Source organism: Zalophus californianus, chromosome 1 (genome assembly GCF_009762305.2).
Source record: "Zalophus californianus isolate mZalCal1 chromosome 1, mZalCal1.pri.v2, whole genome shotgun sequence".
Taxonomy (NCBI): Eukaryota; Metazoa; Chordata; class Mammalia; order Carnivora; family Otariidae; genus Zalophus; species Zalophus californianus.
The window spans coordinates 195,499,841-195,513,946 of NC_045595.1; the positions used below are offsets into that span (position 1 = coordinate 195,499,841).

The window sequence follows — 14,106 nt, forward strand, 5'->3', positions numbered from 1 at the left end:
CACTTAAATTTTACTTTCCACTGCTATTCACTTAGATTCTATGCTTTATTTCTACCCCATGTGATTATTTCTGATTTTGTAAGGGAATGCCATATACACTGGCAAATTTCATTACATGGACAGCCTTTATGGGAAATTCATTTCACTAGTCTTTTATAATTTTTCAGTTGTTTACAGTGAACCATCGCCTAGTTTGTCCAACCATGTAAATGCTTGTTATTTCTTATTGATTATATGAAGCAGTGTTTTATTGTTTTGGCAAACAACATAGAGAGCCTATAAACCATAATAGACCATGGGTTTTTTTCTAAGTTAAGCTCTGTTAACAAATGGAGAATGTATGTATAATTTACGTATATTTTTGAAAATAGTATAGTAATTTTAATAAATTTGACTTTCTTTAATAATCATATAACAGATGCACTAAAATAAACATGCAGCTAACAAATATTTCAAGTTCAGGATTTTTTTCAAAGTGTTCTTGGTGTCAGTTTGATTCAGGGGGAAGATAAACAGCAGTTTGTGGAGAGATTTTGAATTAGCAATAATTGCGCCTCGGATAAACCTCATTGGCTATGATACTGCCATTGTGCAAAGCTTGTGGAGAGATTTTGAAAAAAAAATGACATTTTCTTATCTCTGATCAAGCATTCTTCACTGGCTTGCTTCTGGAGCTGTCCACTATCAAGAATAATTCTAAGGAGAATGACATTTACCATGTAAACTTGACCAGGGTAGACCACAAAAGGATGGTCTTCAGGCATACAAAATCCTTATTGTTTATTATGTTGATTAACTGTATTAGATGAGGTAAGCAACTATTCTTTACATATTGTCAAAATCAACAATTAATATTTAATTATCCAAATTATTTTTTCAAATGAATGGTTAAATTCTCTTAAGTTAGCAAATCACTCCAATTGACTTGTAATTTCCACTTTCCCACTGTACTTTATCTTACATTAACCAGAACTGAATTTTTGATTGCTAGGAAGAAATTTATCTAAGCAACCATAATCACAGCGACACCAATACCCGAAATATTATTTTAAAAGTGTGAGTTGTTCTTTGTTTGAAAAGATGTGCTCCAGCTTTACAGAAGCAAACCACTCAAATATAAATTTCAACTTTGGATGACTCACATAATTAACTCCTAGGGAAAGGAAATGAGTATTATACAGCATGAGACACAAAAATATTTTCTTTCCATTGGGCATTAGTTGTTGTAACCTTTTTGAGTGAACAGTTCCTCTCCCACACTAACACTTGCACATGAAATCTAATTTGCTTTTGCTGACCCAATGGGAGATTTTATTAATTCTAAACTAAGTAACCAAGTCCACTGGTAGCTAGTAATGTACATTTGAAAGAGGTGTGGCTTAGAGAGTACTAAATTCCAGATTTTACCATGAACAACTTTTGTTCTAATCACTGGAACTACCTAGTAGCATGCCTACCAATGTGGTCAACTTGTCAGGAGATGAGGATTATAATTAAATAATACATTACTTCTTCCTGACATATCTCATCAACTCAACAGGATGTTCAGTGTGAGGGTCTTCTGTTAATTCCTTTTTCACTGCAATATAGTTATGTGGGAAATATTACTATAAATCTTTTTGTACCTGAAATATTAATTTTGCCATCCAGAGAATTTTCTCTGGAAAAATAAAAAGTTTAATAAATCCATATCATACTTCTTTTTCACTTCCAGAGATCATTGAGAAGAGCTGGTCTTCCCAAGAATTTGACCCATCCAACAGTAGAAAAGCATACATTAATTTCAAAGCTTTTGCAAATCTTTGCAAAATAAAATGTGTCCCATCAGAAATTCTGTAGTCTAATGAGACATTTTAATTGGGCTGCATTTCTCACATGTGAGTGACATTTCATATTGTTGGGAAACAGGAAAAAAAAGATAAAAATAACATTTTCTTAAGGTTAAGGAAACCTGGGAATTTGATAAAGAAAAATTTTCTTTAATTCTTTAATGTGAAATCAGACTACTCTATGCTGATTCATATTAATATTTTTCTTTAAAATTTTCATGTGTTTGTGTGTGTGTGTGTGTGCGCGCGCGTGCATGTGAACATATACGTTGGGTTTAAAAGTTACCACAGGAAGAGGACAAAGGCTGATCAGCTCTGCATGGTTTAATTGTTGCCTGGGTAGTCCTTACCTTAGAATTTGCTTGTGTGAGCTTCTTTATCCTTGGATTTTTGGTAGCCAGAAAGAATAAATCATAAAGTGAGAACGATTCTTGTGGGAGTGAATAAACTTTTAAGAGAAGTTCAGAAATATGCCCTGGAATGAGTGAAGAATGAGACTCTTGGAAATTAGGGGAAAAAAGAACAAATCACAAATCTAAGGAGTAGGACTAGAGATCATCCTGAGACGGGTTTGTCTTTAGTGTACGAGGGGTTTTCCCTTGGACTACTGGAACAGTACATTTATCCCTGGCTTCCAAATTATATCTTTCTATTTCAAAAGTCCCTCTAGTTATCTTTACAATCTTTGTGTTGATAGAATTTTGTATAGCTAACCAAGAGAGTTGGAAAACAAGGTTTGGATGACCTTGTACCACTCTTCCCCAGAAACAAGTGCCCATGGGATGAACATCATGTCAGGTGTACATAAGTCCCAAAACTACAGACAGAGATCAATAAAAAAAATAGTGTCCAAGGCAGAGCTGAGAGAAAAGAAAAGAAGGATATGGTAGAAATAATTACAATACCAGCAACTCTAGTACACTTGAGGCAACTAGTCCATTAAGAGGAATTACTTGTATAAGAAAAATATCACTTGTAGGGGAAGACAGCTATTGTTTTTTTGCACACTGATTGCATACTTGGTGTTGAAACAACTGTGTTTTAGTTTTCTCTCATTAGAAGTCTGATTACAGGATTTATCCACCATAGATACAGTCTCTGTATGAAGAAAGGATGCTGATAGCTCTAATCAATGCAGATTTTTTCTTTTTTATTACCTTAATTAAAAAGAAAATTATTGTTAAAAAAATGTTAACCATCATCTGAGCTTTCAGTGAGTCATAAACTTTTTGCCAGTAGAGGCTCTTGCTTTGATGTTGATAGCTGCTGATCAATAGGGTAGTGGTCACTGAGAGCTGGGGTGGCTGGGACATTTTACTAAAACAATATGAATGAAGTTTGCCACTGTTGTTTCCTTCTTTCATGAATGATTTCCATGTAGGATGTGATGCTGTTTGATAACAATGCTGACTTTTCGCCTAGACTCTCTCCACTTCCATTATGGTAGTCACCATGAAGCTGCAACCAAAGATTAATCTCTTCAAGTGCTCATAGTGAATGGAGACTGAGCTGCTTTATTTGTGAAATTAAATTGCCTTCTTTTTTTAAACTCCTTTGCTTATTTTTGTTGTTATCAGATAATGTTTTAGCAAAATGTTGCAGTATTGAAATGTCAATATTCATTTATGAAATTCACTGCAATGCTTTAAATGGACCCAAGCAGCATAAAATGATTTGTATGCAAAACACTTAGTGTCTAATCAGAGTCATAAATTTGAGTGAACATTTAATCAATTAGGTTTATGTGATTCACTAGCAGTTTATAAGATTCTGTGATCATACAAAATGCAGAATAAATAATAATACATATATTAAGAATTTTCCAAATTAAACTCACTGAATGAGTTTGTTGCACAAATAATGAACATGCAATTAAAGTAGTGGGAGATATTCTACTCCTAAAGGCAATTTAAAAACTGATAAATCATAAGTTGTTTAAAAAATAATAATAAACATTTTTTTTTCTAAAAATCTTGCTTTATTATTATTTTACTTTTGTCTGGTAGATACACAGAAGGTACCACTTATATGAAATTTCTTAAATAATATACTCTAAATATGATAGCTTCAAATACAAGAACTATAACTATGCTATGAAATATTCATGTGATTTTACTCATTTTGTGTATGAATTAAATGAAATGTAATATTCCTGATGTGCAAGGGAAATAATTAGAAATCAGCACTCTCAGTTTTCCTTTATAAATAAATAATGATAAACATTTTATATGATAGGCACTAACAGCAGGATACCAGAGCAGGAACCATTACTTTATCATTCAACATACTCTAATCTTGTGACAAACTTTGGAAGCATGGCTATGTAGATTTTATTAGAATTACTACTGTTTTCAAGCTAAGACACTCAAAAAAGAGCATTTTCAGTGCTTTATACCCTCATCCAACTTCTCTTAGAGTTCTGAGACTCAGACAGGGTTTTATTAGAGGAAGTGGAGGTGAAAATGAGTCCAAGATGTTTCCAAGTCATAGGGAAATTCGTGTAGAGAATTGTGGAGAGGGTACGAAGAGGAGAAAAGGGAGACCCATAAACGTTCTAGTTTTTCTGCTAAGTTTCTTCGTGGCCTTACAAAGCTCAGCCTCTTGGGCTCAATCTTCTCATCTGTAAAATGATGTGGTACTACTAGTCATTAACAGGATAACTTCACAGTTGGCTTTTGAATATTGCTACTTTATTTTGTTAAAGATTTTATTTATTTATTTTAGAGAGGGGCAGGGGCAGTGGGACAGGGAGAGACTCTCAAGCAGACGCCCCACCGAGCCAGAGCCCCGACACAGGGCTCGATCTCACAACCCTGAGTACATGACCCGAGCTGAAATCAAGAGTCAGACACTTAACTGACTGAGCCTCCCAAGTGACCCTGAATATTGCTACTTTAATATTCAATATGCAAAAAGCTAAGGAACATAATCAATACAACTTTGTTATATAATCAATTCAGGCACAATAAGAAGAGTCTTAGAAGGAAAATCTGGGATGTGAGGAATGTAATGAATAAAGAATCATCTGGAGGAAAAAGTAAGCTTGTAAAATATATAAAGGACTTAGTTGATGTAAGATAATAAAAATACATTTACAAATAATGATAATGACAATATCTATAATAATATCAAAAGTTAATTTTGAATTAAAAAAGTCAAAAATACTAGAAAATAATATCAGAACAAGGATGATGAGAGTAAAAGTGTAATAAGATCCTTTATTATTAAGGAGGGGAGTTTAATATTCATTAAATGGAGTTTGTTAAGTTAAGAATGGATGATAAATAGTTTTATTTTATTTTTTTAAAATTTTATTTATTTGACAGAGAGAGAGGAGAGAGGGAACACAAGCAGGGGGAGTGGGAGAGGGAGAAGCAGGCTTCCCGCTGAGCAGGGAGCCTGATGTGGGACTCCATCCTAGGACCCTGGGATTATGGCCTGAGCCGAAGGCAGACGCTTAATGACTGAGCCACCCAGGAACCCCGGATGATAAATAGTTTTAAAGAAACTGGTCAGCTGTGTGGAAAAATAAAAATGTGTACCTAATTTTTGTCATGTACTGTTTATCCATAGGGAGGAAATAAAATTAAATCCTAAGTCTTCACATTAAAGATTGAAATGTGAAGGTAAAATGTATTAGTTTCTATTTCTACATTACAAGTCAACACAGTCTTGGCTTAAAACAGTATCCATTTGTGATCTCACAGTTCTATAGGTCAGGAGTCTGGGTAGGCTCAGATAGGGTCTTTGCTTAGGTTCTCTCAAGGTCACAATCAAGTTGTCCAGACTGGGCTCTTGTCTGGAGGCCCAGGGAAGAACTCTCTTTCAGTCTCACTCAATTGATTGGCTGAATTCAGTTATTTGTGGTTGTAGGACTGAGGTCTCCTTTCCCTTGCAGGCTGTTAGCAGGGCCCACTCTCTACTTCTAGATCCTCCATGGTTAAACTACACTGGTACATCAAACACTTCTTGTACTTTGAAACTCTGACTCCTGCTGCTTCTGCTACCTGGAGGAAATTTTTCTGCTTTTAACAGGCTCCTGGTAAGCGCACCAGGAGATTTATGAATCTTAAGATCAACTAACTGGGACTTAAATTATTTCTGCAGAATCACTTCACAGCAGTCCCTAGTTTAGTGTTTGATACCAATGGATCAGAACCTTGGATAATGACCATTTTTAGAATTATGTCTACTACTCAAAACTTTTAGTATATTTATTTATGTATTAAAGATTTTATTTATTTATTGGAGAGAGTGTGAAAGAGAGAGCACAAGTTGGGGGGAAGGGCAGAGAGAGGGAGAAGCAGACTCCCCACTGAGCAGGGAGCCTGATGTGGGGCTTGATCCCAGGACCCTGAGATCATGACCTGAGCTGAAGGCAGAGGCTCAACCAACTGAGCCACTCAGATGCCCCCACTTTTAACATTTTTAGAAAAAAATGTGAAAATATATTGAAAACCTAAAAGTGATGTAGGCTTTCTTAAAAAAAAAAAAAAAAAGACACAGGAGGCACTAAAAATAAATAAATTATTAGATAACGTTCAATACAAAGCCTCTTTCATCCAAATTCCTTAACACGGAGAAGTCATTTCCAATACTTACAACTGATAAAAGAATTGCATCCAAAATATAAAAAGAATTCTACAAATTAAGAAGAAAAAGTACAATAACTTGATACAACAAAAATGGCCAAAAGATGATCAGACATGTTACAAAACAAGCCATTCAAAAAGCTTATTAACATGTCAGAAGATACTCAAAGTTGGGGTACCTGGGTGACTCAGTTGGGTAAGTGGCTGACTCTTGATCTCAGCTCAGATCTTGATCTCTGGGGCATGGAGCCTATGTAAAAAAAAAAAAAAAAAAAAGATGCTCAAAGTCCTTAATCATCAGGGAAACTGTAAACCCAGACTTCAGTAACATTCAATATTGTACCTATTAGACTAGAAAGGAATTAGCAGCCCACCAAAGTGGTATGTGGCTTATTTTAAACTGGAAACATCTTAAAAAGCAGCAGAAAAGAACATTATCTAAACTTAAGCAGAGCCTCCCTCCCAGAAAATACAGCTGTGCAACTGTCATTGCCCCCATTCTGAGGGGTTTTCCTGTTTGCAAAAAGACTGACTCTAAGCTCTGAGGAAGTGTGAATTCAGCCACCATAAATTCCCCTACGGGGAAACTTCCAGTTAGAAAGAAGACAGACTGCCCATTCTCATTAGCATCAAGAAGCCCAAGAGAACTTTCCATGCTGGATCCCCCTACTCCTGGAGCCCACTTCCCTTGGAGCCCTGAGTTTGTTTCTGTTGTTGTTGAGTTAGTATATAAACCTTAAATGTGGCTACTTACTGAGTTACTCATTAGTGAGTGCAAATGTGTGCACTTGTAAATATGCTTTGCCTTTTCTCCTGCTAATTTGTTATCAGTTAATTCAGAGCCCTCTCCCCCATCAACTCAAAATTAAAATTGTAGGAAAAAAGTTCTTCTCCCAACAATTTGTCAAACGTTAAGAATTTTAACAACACATATAGTTGGTAACAATTAAGAGAAAATCCTTATGCCTTGTATAAGTTAGTATATTTGGAGAACAAATTACCAGTTTGGAAAACAAATGACCATTATTTTATAAATCTGAACATGAACATATCCTGTAACCAAGCAGTTCCCCACCTATATGTATTCTAGAAAATCTGCATAAATGCACAAGAAATGCAAAAAAACAAGAGTCTTAGGTCATAGAAACTTGTTTATAACAAAAATCCAAAAACAATCCACTTAAAGCAGCAGAAATAAAAGGTATATTATAGACACACACACACACACATTGGGATATTTTATATACACACACACATACACACACACGGGGGGGGGATATTATATGCAACAGTTCTAAAACTTTACTTTCAAGAAAAATGTATACTCTAAAAATATAAGGACTCTGCGATGGCTAACATTACGCCAACTTGACTAACCCATGGGCTTCCCAGATAGTTGATCAAACATTATTCTATATGTTTCTGTTAATATTTAAACTGGTTCAGCTGAGTAAAGCAAATTGTCCTCCATATAGTGTGGGTGGGCCTCATTCAATCAGTTGAGAATCTGAATCAAAAAGACCAACCTCCTCAAGCAAGAGGGAATTTTAGCTGGCTGCCTTTGAACTTTTTCTGCAACATTGGCTCTTTCTGCATGAGAGCTTTTAAAGATTTTTATTTTTTATTTATTTATTTGAGAGAGCAAGAATGAGAGAGAGAGAGAGCACATGAGAGGGGGGAGGGTCAGAGGGAGAAGCAGACTCCCCGCTGAGCAGCAGGGAGCCCGATGCGGGACTTGATCCTGGGACCCCAGGATCATGACCTGAGCTGAAGGCAGTCGCTTAACCAACTGAGCCACCCAGGCGCCCTCTGCATGAGAGCTTTTAAACTTTTAAACTGTAACTTCAGTTCTCCCTGGATCTCTCATACCACTGGCCCATCATGCAGACTTTGGACTACCAGCCACCATAACTACATTAAGTCAATTCCTTATAATCAACCTTTCTCTCTCTCTCTTTCTCTATGTAGATATAAATATAGATATAGATCCTATTGATTTGCTTCTCTAAAGAACTCTAACTAATATAGGGTACAATTTTGGGGGGATTATATAGGCATTGATATTTACTATATTATTAATTAAAACAGAATGATTCTTAAAATATTTATTAATTATTTGAAAAGTAACAAGAAGTCCATGGTATATTAGCATCAGTGGCCAAATTTCATATTAAAAATAATATTTTGCCAAAACTATTACTGGTGAAAACTCACACCAAATGCTGGTGAGGCTGTGGAGCAAAAGCAGCTTTCATTTATTGTTGGTGAGAATACAAAATGGCACACCCAATTTGGAAGACACTTTGGTACTTCATTACAAAACTGAGCATACTATTACCATACGTTCCAGCAATTTTGCTCCTTGGTAACTACCCAAAGAACTTGCAAATGTCTGTCCACACAAAAACTTGTACCCATATGTTTGTGAGAGTATTATTTATAATTGCCAAAATTTAGAAGCAACCAAGATGTCTTTCAGTAGGTGAATGGATAAATAGACTGTGGAATATACAGAAAATGGAATATGATTCAGCACTAAAAAAAAAAATGAACTATCAGGCCAAAGAGACATGGAAGAACCATAAATACATATTACTAGGTGACAGCAGTCAGTCTGAAAAGCTACATACTGTATGATTCCAATTTTGTGGCATTCTGTAAAAGGCAAAACTATGGAGACAGTGAAAAGATTAATGTATTCCAGGAGTAAGGGTGGGAGAGGGACGGATAGGCAGAGTGCGGACAATCTTTAGGGCAGTGAAAATACTCTGTACGATACAGTAATGGAGGAAATATGTCATTATACATTTGTCCAAACCCATAGAATGTACAATACCAAGAGTGAACACGAAGGTAAATGTAGGTTTATCAGTTGTAAGAAATGTGAGTGACGGATATTCTAGTGAATAATGTTAATAAAGGGGGAGGCTGTGCATGTGGGGACAGGGTATAGGATATAGGAAATCCCTGTACTTTCTCATCAATTTTGTTATGAACCTAAAACTTCACTGAAAACATAAAATCTTTAATTGGTGAGAGGAATGGCATTACTTTACATTTTTGCGAATTTTTTAATGCCTGCCTTAATAAAGAATAGCCTGCCTTCAAACTATTTTTGACATGTTGTTCTGGTGAAATAATGGAAATTTGTTTAACTATTATACTTTTTAACTAACATATAAATTAGCTGTGTTCTTTTTATTATCAATTATAACATAATAAAAATGCTTTTAAAATATATGGACTAGTGCTTTTCTTGTATATTTCTAGCTCCCTTTCAAGTCAATGAAAAATTATTTTTACCTCTACACTCTAACATTTTTCTAAAAAATTCTTTTCATTTACTGTACTCAGGATTGTGTATTGCTATAGAGACCAAGTCTCTCACCATAATGACTTAATCATGAAAGAGCCCTGTTTGTCAGGATCCACAGACCTATCAAAAATATATCTTTCTTTCCTTACCATTATATAATATTAATTCTAAGTATTTGACAATAGTGCTCGAAAATCAGCAACAAATGTTCCTCTTGTCCCACACATCATTTCCCAATTTATCCTTCTCACTGCATCCTATAATTGAACGAATGACGTGGCACTCCAACCAGTTACCCAGAGAGCAAAATACTTCAAGACATTACCACTTAGATGACAAAATTGTACTTCAAGTTTAACACATTCTAAAGCAAACTCTGAATTCTTCTCAACATCAGCTCCCAAACTGCTCCTATAATACTATTCTCTACCTCAAGAAGTAGAGCTACCATTCACCCAGGTGCTTGGGGAATCAAAACAAAACAGAACTAACCTACAAACTAAAAGTTAAAATCACTATCTCTCACAAACAATCCATTGACAATGACTAAGGCTTTGCTTTCAAATTCTATCCCTTACGTAATCACTATCTTCCACTGTTAATCAGCTAACTGCTATAGTGCCATGATATTGACTCAAGGCAGCTACAATAGTCTACTACCTGCACCCCTGCTTCCACTCCTGCTCTGCTCTTCTCTATACAGAGATGAGAACGATCCTAATAAAATATATATTGGGTCATGTCACTCTCCTGATCTAAGCCGGCTATTCTCTTTCTGTCTCTCTCAAAGTAAAACCGATTGCCTGAACGATGGCTTTTGTCTGCGCTGTCATTTCAAGTCTAACTTTTTCTCACTCCTGTTCTGTCACTTGCCATTTAAAAACTTCCAAACACACCCCCCCCCCCTTTTTGGGCCCAGACACTTACCAATCCTTCTGCCTGCAATGTTTGTTCAGGAGCCTTTCTCCCTTCTTTCGTTTCTTTCCTTAAATGCTTTTTTCTTCAATGGTAACGTCCTGACTACCTAATGGAGAATACCAAGCCACCCCATTCCATTTCCCATTACCTTGCCTTGCTATAGCATGTATATTTCTACTTATTGTGATATATTTTATATGTATTCATACATTTAATTTTAAAAATCTCTTACCTGTGTCTATATATATGTGTGTTTTTATTTATTTTATTTTTATTTCTTTTAAAGATTATTTTATTTTAGAGAGAGAGAGGAGCACATGAGGGGGAGAAGACAGAAGAAGAGGGATACAGAGAGAATCCCAAGCAGACTCCCTGCTGAGTATGGAGCCCTAGGTGGGGTTCCATCTCAGGACCGAGAGATCCTGAGCGGAAGTGAGATCAAGAGTCAAGAGTCCGACGCTTACCCGACCGAGCCATCCAGGCACCCGCTATACGTATGTTCTTTAAATTTAAGGTCTATGTCCCTCACTAGCTTGTTAGTATTTTATTTTGTCAATATGTTCATCTCTAATACCTAAAACAGAGCCTATTCATTTTATTTTTATTACTTTTTAAAGATTTACTTACTTATTTCAGAGAGACAAAGTCTGTGAGTGGGGGGTCGGGCAACGGGAAAGGGAAACAGACTCCCTTCTGAGCGTGAAGCCCTATGTGGGGCTCCATCTCCCCACCTGGAGATCGTGACCTGAGCCAAAAACCAAGAGTTGGTTGCTTAACTGACTAAGCTACTCAGGTGTTTCCGTGCCTATTCATTTTAAACACTCAGCATATTTTTGCAAGTTAATAATTAATTAATGACTTTATAAGTAAGACATTTCTCTGAATCAACATCAGTTCCTTCATCTTTGTTTTTCTGTAAATTTTACACCTTCTTGTTCTTCTACCGCTCTAAGGTAGATATAGATATACATATAGATAAAGAGTCTTAGCCCAGGCTGCTATAACAAGATATAGGCCTTTCTTGACTTACAATGGGGCCATGTCTTGATAAACTCACCATAAATTGCAAATATCATAAGTTAAAAATGTATTTAATACACCTAACCTATTCAACATTATAACTTAGCCTAGCCTCTTTAAAGATTCTCAGAACACTCTCCTTAGCCTGAAGTTGGCCTTACCATCTTATACAAAGCCTATTTTATAATAAAGTGTTGAATATCTCATGTAATTTATTGAGCACTGTACTGAAAATGAAAAACAAAATGGTTGTATCTTACAGAATGGTAGTAATTGTATCAGTTGCTGACCCTTGTGATCGCTTGGCCTACTGGGAGCTACAGGCCACTGCTACTGACCAGGGGGGACAAAAGAGAGGGTCGTACAGCTTATCAATTGCTAGCCCAGGAGAACAGCAGAATTCAAAATTTGATGTAACGTTTCTAAGGAATGCTTATCCCTTATGTACCATCATGAAGTCAAAAAATCCTAAGTCGAACCATCATAAATTGAGGACCATCAGTATCATAAACTGTGTGGCTCAAACAACAAACATTGATTTCTCCTGGTTCTGGAAGCTAGTAATTTCAAGATCAAGGTGCCAGCAGATTGAGTGTGTGGTGAGATACTTCTTCCAGGTTTGCGTATGGCCACCCTCTTGTATCCTCATATGGATACAAGTTCAAGTGAGCTAACTTTCTAGTCTCTTCTTATAAGGGCACTAATCCTATCATGGGAGTGACATTCCCCTGACCTCATCTAAACCTATTACCTTCCAAAGACCCCACCTTCTAATATCATTACAGCAGGGCTTAGGGCTTCCACATGTGAATTTTGGGAGAATACATTTTCAGTTTGTAGTGAATATATATGTATATATATGGTATATATGTTGTTGGTGAATATATTTATTGATCCTCTTTCCTTCCTACCTTCTATTTACCATGGCTTCTACTATGCATACTTTTGGTTGCCTTACAGATCCTATCTTATGCCTTCTCTCTGTGTGCCTCTCAGTATCTGTACTACTTGGCAGCTCTGTGTCTCCTAACCCCACCATTTGGTCCATAGCTTAGACTAAGACAGTCATAGACCAGACACTAATGTGGTGAGATGCTGCTCTGACAACAGTTCTTATAAAATCATGCTCATGATCTACATTTCTAAGATTGAATATTAGGGGGAGAAAAAGCCCTGTATCAAAACTAACGGGAAAATTTTAAAATTATGATTTAGAATGCATTAAATAAACTGTGATTTATAATTATTATTCATAATTAGGCCATTTTGTGACTAGCAATCATGCTACTAAACTTTATCGTCCAATTATTCTAGATGAAAATCATACCTTTTGCTCTGTCTTGAAACCTCCAAACTTACCCATGCTCTTAATCTCAGCTGACTTTATGTTCTGATAATCTATTGCTCTATAACAAGCCACCATACAATGTAGGTCTTAAAACACCATATTCCATCTGACCACAACTTACTTACAACACCCCCACATGAAAAGTGCATAAAAAATCTCCCTGCTCCAAGGCATTAAAAAACAGAACAACAAAAAAAACCCTCTACCTATTATGTGCTTTTTTGATGTCCAGTATCTCATCATGAACCAAGCTCAAGTGAGAATAATGATTCTTGATTATAGTTTTTCAGATACACACACACACACACACACACACACACACACACACACACACACATCACACACACTCCATATCCCATACCTTACAATCTGAAGACCCATTAACTACAGAGAAAAGTTACCTATCGAACCACTTTCCCAACTTACAGCAACATGGCATGCCTTTAGGCAGCCACTCCCATTCAGATGAGGAGAGGAGAGGGATAAAGAGACACCATAAATTCACAGGTTCATAGCAATTTTGAAGTCAAGCCAAAATTATGATGCCAGTTCCTTGATAAAGATCCAGCTATGTTCCTTGGAAATGATTCTCTGCAGCCTAGATGCCTCTTTCTGAATCATTCTTGCATTTGTATGAGAAATAGTCTGTGTTTGCCACTGGGGAGACTCCTCATTTTCCTCTTGCCAAAAGAAGTTTGGGACCTCACAGTCTTCTTTTCATTCTGTACCATTTCTGCCCTTTTAATGCAAATAAGCAATACATAAAAACTTCCTGGCTAAGCTATGTGCCAATTTATAATTAAATCCATAGACCAAAATCACAACCACTTTGTATGCTAGGTTTTCTTTACCTGGGTCACTGATGAGGGTGACGTTGGAAATGTTCTCAAGAATCTTTGAGACTATTCTTAAATGGCACAGAAGTCCCCATCTTATATCGTTCTGAAATCTTACATTCCTTTGATATCTTTTTCCCCGAGGCCATTGATCTGTTGACTGTGGTTTGGACCGTTGCCATAATATATTTTCTTTAGTTTTTGTTTTTGAAGATTTATTTATTTATTTGAGAGAGAGAGAGAGCGC

At 36.2% G+C, this 14,106-nt stretch overlaps 1 pseudogene; it reads right to left on the bottom strand.

The window, feature by feature from the left end:
• Positions 1–445: 445 nt before the first annotated feature.
• On the bottom strand, positions 446–599 carry LOC113918991 (annotated as a pseudogene).
• Between the last annotated feature and the right edge of the window lie 13,507 nt (positions 600–14,106).